The sequence below is a fragment of the Bombus flavifrons genome, chromosome 5 (assembly GCF_040668555.2).
Source record: "Bombus flavifrons isolate JBK064 chromosome 5, iyBomFlav1_principal, whole genome shotgun sequence".
NCBI lineage: Eukaryota > Metazoa > Arthropoda > Insecta > Hymenoptera > Apidae > Bombus > Bombus flavifrons.
The window spans coordinates 3,066,164-3,073,437 of NC_138446.1; the positions used below are offsets into that span (position 1 = coordinate 3,066,164).

The following is a 7,274-nucleotide window of genomic DNA, read 5'->3' on the forward strand; positions in this document are numbered from 1 at the left end:
TAAACTAATAGAACAGTTAGACGATACTGGCTGAAAGTAGGTATTTAAGTTTAACATCCAAATACCGTTGCTACTTTAAGAAACATTAGATTTGTAGCGTGCATCCGTACGATTGATATTGATATCCAAGAATAAGAATTTATTGCTTTTTAGCAAGTTAAAGTTCGTCAGCTCTATGGCGCTGATCGAAATACAAACGTATATTTTCGCGCACATACAGGGAGTCGTGGTACACAGACACGCGTATTCCATGTGTATCCGCTCCCAAGACGAAACGACATTAGCCGCTCTTATCCATTCAAACAAAATGTCAAAGTGCCAGATGATAATGCGGAGAAGATAAATCAAGCATGCTGAAAAGATGACGGTGATAAATGTAAAGCCGTCTGCCAGGCGGCCCCGGAGATAGTTACTGAGATACACGACGAGTCGTGACTGATGGCGATGTCGTGAGATGTGGTATCATAATAATTCATAAAGGCCGAGGCCAGAGGCTTAATCGCTGATTAATGAAAGGACAGACTTGTCCCGATCTCGTTCTTCCTTTTTCTCGTTCTACTTCTCTTCCTTCTTTTTTCCCTCGCTACACCATAGTTGCTGCTGTGGTTGCTATTGCTCTTACTTGCTTTCTTCTTCTTCTTCCTCTTCCTCCTTTTCGTCGTCCACCTTCGATGCTTCTGCTTCTTCTTCTTTGTCGACAGTGCTGCCGCCTGACGTATGTACATGTACCAACCGAGCGAGACGAGTAATCCGACATGTGTTCGTTTGGGCGATAGAACCAATTAATGTTGCGGCGGCGACGCAACCGTCGAGTCCATATTTCACCGAGCCAACCTCCTTCCACAGAATTCCTCGACACAACTTCGAATCTAGAAGAGGTTACCCAAAGTCATCCGTAAAGCCTCCGCTACCAACCGCGTATACATATTAACCGCTTCAGTAACTATTTGATGATCACGCAAACGTGTTTGTTTCGCCACATTTTTTATTTTTTGTGTTATAGCTTGTGATCGATCGTTTTTGTTTTAACAATGTAAGGTAAAAACTTATATTAAATTTATTTATATTGCATTTACGAGCTCTATCTTCAAATGTTACAAGTTTAATTACTATCGTAATTTCATCAGTTACGTTGCTTGTATATGTTTGTTATGCTTGTACGTGAAATATACGTATAATTTATACGCAGTACTGGGTAAATATATTTAAATAAATTATTTCTCTCGATACATTTATTTAAATAATTAAATATTAAAGCATTTACTATTTCTTAAAAAAGCGAATAGTCCAAGGAAACATGTTTTAACAGCTTCCAAGAAATTTCTTAAATTTATCATTCTGTTTCATATTAAGATATTTATAAAATTGTCTTTGAACGCGCTTAAAATAAAATACCGATCGAAAAAATCGCCTTGAACCTCCGAAGAAAAACATCAACTATGTGTCTGTTTTTTTATAGATATGTATTTATGTATGTAGTTTGTAATAATGAAAGAGTATTATGTACTAATTGTAAGTATAAGGTTGCCAAGAATAGAAAACGTAAAACAAAATTATGCCTATATATATCGTAGATATATGCACGAAAACTGCAAATAATGTTTGATTTCTGACTGTTCGTAATCATTGTTGTTTAAAAGAATTACAGTAAAGAAAGATAGCAGCTTTACCGACTATACAATGGCCACGTATTTACCGCCATCTGAAGCGATTCTCAACTAACTTGCAACTTGGAATTTGATTCTATTTAATTTAATCTAGATTTAACATTATGTATTTACGATTCCGTTCATTTTGCCTACTCGTGATTTTTTTGATTTCATGCGTATTAAACACTATTGAATTGTACTCAATAATATTTTGACACTTTCACAATGGATTTGTAGCAGCACGCGAGTCACAGGACAATTCAAATCATGTTGTTTTGCCTCGGAGTATTAAGACCGTTAGGTTACAAGTAATGTAAGAACAAATAAACTCCGGACAAAACATTGTCGCCGCTACATGCAACCGTCAAACGTAGACGAATTCGAATTTTCCGGTTCTCCCCCGACCAGTATAAATAAACGGACGCGATCACGTGCGATTTAGTATCGAAGAGTATTGAAGAGCATCGAAGAGTATCACCGAGTATCAACGAGTATCGAAGTGTATCTACAGAGTATCTCCGAATATTTATCGAGTTACGCGACGAACATTAACGAGTATTTATTCCGCGTTTTATATTTAGTACTAACGACTCACGTGTACGGCTGTAAATAATTTATTTATTTATTTATTTATTCAAAATATATTTGACGGACTGCGATAGCAATATTTCGCTCTCGTTATTTCGCACTATCTATCCTCGACCAATCCTCCACAGATTATTCACTATTGAAATACTAGATGTAAGTAATCACGAATAATCAGTTGTTGTATACCTAACTTTTAAAAGCTGAAGTAATTAACATATTTTACTTAAAATACGATATTGCATTCTATTCTGAACTAATTTGAAATTTCAGATGGACCTAGCTGCAATGCTGAGAAGACGTCGCGTCTTGGAGAAAAGTCCTTTTTGGGTACGGCTTCTATTCAAAAGCCTGGGACGGTGTTTTAAGCCATTTTAATGGTTTAAGTTATAGAGAGAATCTTTTACTTCGGGTGAATTGTCACAATTTTTTAAGAAATACAAATACATATGTACAACTATGAAATTTTGTACGCGCAATATTACAACAAGGGTATTAACGGAAGAAAAATGTAGGTAAAGTGAAAGTAGTAGTATCCAGGTTTCTAATATTAATCATCGTAATTATGATTTGTAAGTCCCTCGATATTTGATATTAATATTCATTTATGCATTGAAATCATATTTACTATCTGTCATGTTTTAACGATGGCTTTAAGTTTGCTTCAAATATTATAATTATATTAACAATTTAATATCATGTATCGGCTTTATAAGCCTTCCAGTAAAATATTTAATATCTAATATTTGAAGATATCATTATCGATCGATGCGTTCTTTATTTGCTTTAGAATGAACAAAATTCTTATCGATTAAATTTTATATTGAAAGTAATAAAAATGTATAAATATTTGATAGAATAATAATAATGAGGAACACGTATTTAACGTATTAATACAGCGGTACGTCGTTACATCGATTCTTGAACGGTATAAACAAGTTAGTAAATACAGTATTTGTGCGATGCTGTAACTGAGAAGGGAAACTATCATCCTCTCCATAAACTTTACAACTTGTATGTCATAACTTTTTCTTTAAAATAAGCGAAACAAATATGTCGGGTGCCATTTTATGTAATAACGAGATTTCTTAATTAACTGAATAGTGCGTTGATTGGAATTAATTGATCGACGCTCTCATAGAAGTAACAGTACTTGAATACAGTTTCAAAGGAACGCCGCTACTCGTTGTAGATACAAGTAATTATACATACCAACCTCATTACGCTATACACTGTTTCTTACTTATTAATGCCTAAAAGATCGCTTAGCATTCCTGGAATAGAAATTCAAGAATTTCACTCGTATATTATTCATATCATGTCAGTGTAAATTGATTTAATTAAATATCTTTATTCGTTACGCCTAGTTGGTGATTTAGTGCTAGAATACAATTTTTGTTTTTCTTATTACATATTAACCTTCCAACGAGGAAACGCTATGTAAGAACACGAAAACAAGATTAATATACCGTTTACTTTTACCGGATGTTTCATTTCCGACTTTGTTAAACTACGTTACGCGTTCTAAGTAACTATAACAAAATACCGACACTAAAGCGAACAGTAAAGCAAAGAACTAAATTTCTACGTTCGTGTTTATTGCAAATTGAATCATAATTGAGAAAATTATACGTTAAGAAGCAAGTACATGGCACTATAATAACGAGTCTTCCTTGTTTTGCTAATTCATCCAGATTGCTTGGTGCTAAAGTCATTTCCGAGTGAAAACGAATCGAAGTAACGAACCGTCTGCTACGTCAAATTTCGTCACGGTACACGTGTACCCTTTTTCGTAGATGCAACAATGCTTATCGCATTCAAAATCTCTGCCTCGTAACTTTGCTCTTTTGCCACGGATATAGAAACAGCGGTGGAGATTCGCCTACATTCTTCGGGTTTGTTCCGTAGGCCACGATTTATTGCTAGCTACTCGTGTATTTACGTGTTCGTGCGACCGAAACAATCTTGGTATTCCGCGTTCTGACTGATGAGAATGTAACAGGAATTTCTGTGCAACATCCATGCGTTCATCTAAGATGTTCGGTCTTAATCTGGTTCCTAACAATTTTAGAACCAGGCGTTTGTTTTATGTAATAATGAGATCTCATAATTAACCGTGCATGTACTCCGTTGATTGGAATTAATTGATGGATTCAGCGTGCGAAACGGTGTTATTGCACCTAGCAAATGTCGAATAAAAAGGTGAGAGACCGTCGTTAAAGTAGCAAAAAAATTGTCGAAGTGTAAAAGTCCTCCGTTTAACGGACATCTTCAAGATATAAAATTCATCACGCGAAATTCCGATTCGACGAAGTTATACCGTAGACGATAGGGCGGAACACTTTTAAACATCTCCAATTGGATGGACCAGTTTCATCGTTATAGAAATATTATACAGTTTCGATTCGATGTATCATGTAACGAAAAAAGTAATTTGTATGAATATCACGAATCATAGAAATTCGTGAATCTATTGAGAACGTCCGAAACAATTTAAAGTTTGGTAGTATCAGCGCATACCTACGATATGGATAGGAGGATTATAAGACTGGAGAAGAGGAAATTAAGGATGATGGCGATGGCTAGGTGGCGAAAGAGAAAGAAAGAGAGGGTGAAGGTGCGAGTGAGCGTGGCGCGAGTAGTGGAGCGGGGCCGGAGGGGAGGGGAGGCGAATAAAACGCAGGGCTGCGTGCCTGCCGGTAATCACGCGTCGGGATAAAGTTATTCCGGGGCATAAATAACCGACATGTCTGGAATAAGGCATTAATTTATGTTATTTATCGCCCATTACGCAGCAAAGAAACATTCGCATGGGAAATAATGTATCATTCTCAACACGCGTCTGCGGCGAACTCGGGGAATTGAGAATGATTCAGAATGCCAACGAACGGACGAACAGCCGTACGTATGTACATCATGCTCTCTAAGAACCGACAGAGGTAATGTTCGACGTATACGTGGCTGCATGCATCGTGGATGCGGTTGCGTAACGTTGAGGTGCGTTTCGATCCAACAGACTCCGGAACGCTCTTAAAAATCTCTTATCTGTACACATCGGAGAGTGATGTTGTACAGGTTTAAACGTTCTTTCCACTTTTTGCCCTCTTTTTACACAACGCCCATGAACATTAATAGCGGTCTTAATTATGCCGCGATAAAGGCCTATTAGGCCTTTATTAAATGAAGCCAGTCAGTTTGTAATTGCGATTTGTGAAATTCCGGTTTAATTCCCACCTGCTACCTCTTTCTTCGATCGCATAATTAAGATAACGTAGTAACAATGTGTATAATCACTATGACATTTTTCACTTGGAACAGTGCCTACCTATTTCCGGCTCTTAGCCGTTAAGTTTGCGAAAAAACGTTAATGTCATACGAGATTGATTTTAATGTAACGTGTATGTTAATATATGCCCTATTACCTGTACGTTCTTTTATTAATGATCTTACGATTTTTGATTTTGTGATCCAAAGTTAACTACTTGCAGTCTTTGTAATTCAAATAAGGGAGTAAGTGATATTAATGAAGTAATTTAAAATGATAATGCGTCTTGGTATTAGAAACTGAATATGTAGTAAATTTATGCAAAGATATTTATAAATTATACACTTAATTTTCTACAGATCGGAATATGTATTATTTAGAAAGAGTATTATGTATAGCCAGGTTTAGGAAGCATCGTATTGAGAAAGTGATTTGCGTTGTGTTATGTTCAAAAAATATTCCGGAAATGAAAGTAGAGAAAACGACAGAACATAAATATTAACTGGCAAATATACAATAAAATCCAATAGCATCCAGTCGACAAAGACAAAATGTCATGACATTAAATGTCTCGCAAATTCGGAGGATTCGTGACAGGTGGAATGCGTTGCAACAAGTACCACGGTTAAATCGCACGATATACCATTTACGCTAATGGTAGATACATCGAGTAGGCGCATTGTACTTTTCGTTTGACTTACGAGCAAGATCGAACGTTCCGAGATCTATCGGGAACATGTTCAACGTAACTACGGTCTTACGTGACTGATTTATTTGCATCTTACATGCTGTGACTCTATGACATCGCATGCTAAATTGAATTTCATAATCCTTCCACGATTTACACGGAACTGTGTTGTGTTTAAAAATGCCCGGTCATAATTCATAATAAGCAAAATATTACCACAGCTCGGGAAGAAAAAGGTAGAGACGTTTTCTGACAGCGTACATTTTTTCTCTGTTCACGATCGAATTCTGGCCTGTACATACCCTTGTGTACCTTGCAATTATTCAAAAAACTTATAAGTACCGGTCACGTAAGCTATAACTTAAGTCTATAGTTCACTTTGTAGTTCGATGTCAAAAAATGGTATCAAGGACAGGGACAAAACGACTTCTAATGCACGCGATACGTCTTCTATATCGAGCACAATGGTAATATCAATGTAAATAAGAACACATTTTAAAATGCTTTTTGCAGATTATGCATCGTTAAAAACTTATATTTCTATATTCGTTTGATGGAGAGATTATATTGCGGCAAATAAAGACTTACTAAAGCACTAGAATATTTTCATAAATAGCTTTACTGCTCTTTATTATTTATACAGATATTTATACAGTAATAAACATATCACGTATATAATATAAATATATACGCACAATATATATCATATATTTCAAAAAATATGTATTGTATGTATGATAATATATAAAAAATGTAATAAAATGTCGCATATGTAATATTTTATTACTTAACAGTTTATAACTCTACTTAGTTTTAATTTTCTCTCTGTTTAGTTTTTATTTCACCTACTAGGATTCCGTTGATTAAAAGTTCTAAAACAGTGACTTCGTTTGTGTGTAAAGAAAACGCAAGACCTATTAACAAAAATTCGAAACACCCGAATAAGTATTAGAGAAAATAGGCACAATAAAATTACGAAATGCAAATACATAATTTTATAGTTAGCATAAATTCTCTGATCAATCTCGATAAAATGTATTTTGACAATGTTATATTTAATCTATCCAAAATTTAATGTTAAATAATA

At 35.2% G+C, this 7,274-nt stretch overlaps 1 long non-coding RNA gene across 1 annotated transcript; it reads left to right on the forward strand.

Annotated features, from left to right (window-relative positions):
• Positions 1-924: 924 nt before the first annotated feature.
• LOC138179945 (uncharacterized) lies at positions 925-4,476 on the forward strand. The gene is made up of 3 exons (XR_011173168.1): positions 925-939; positions 1,887-2,390; positions 2,508-4,476. It is a non-coding gene; the product is annotated as an uncharacterized LOC138179945 (long non-coding RNA).
• The last annotated feature ends 2,798 nt before the right edge of the window (positions 4,477-7,274 follow it).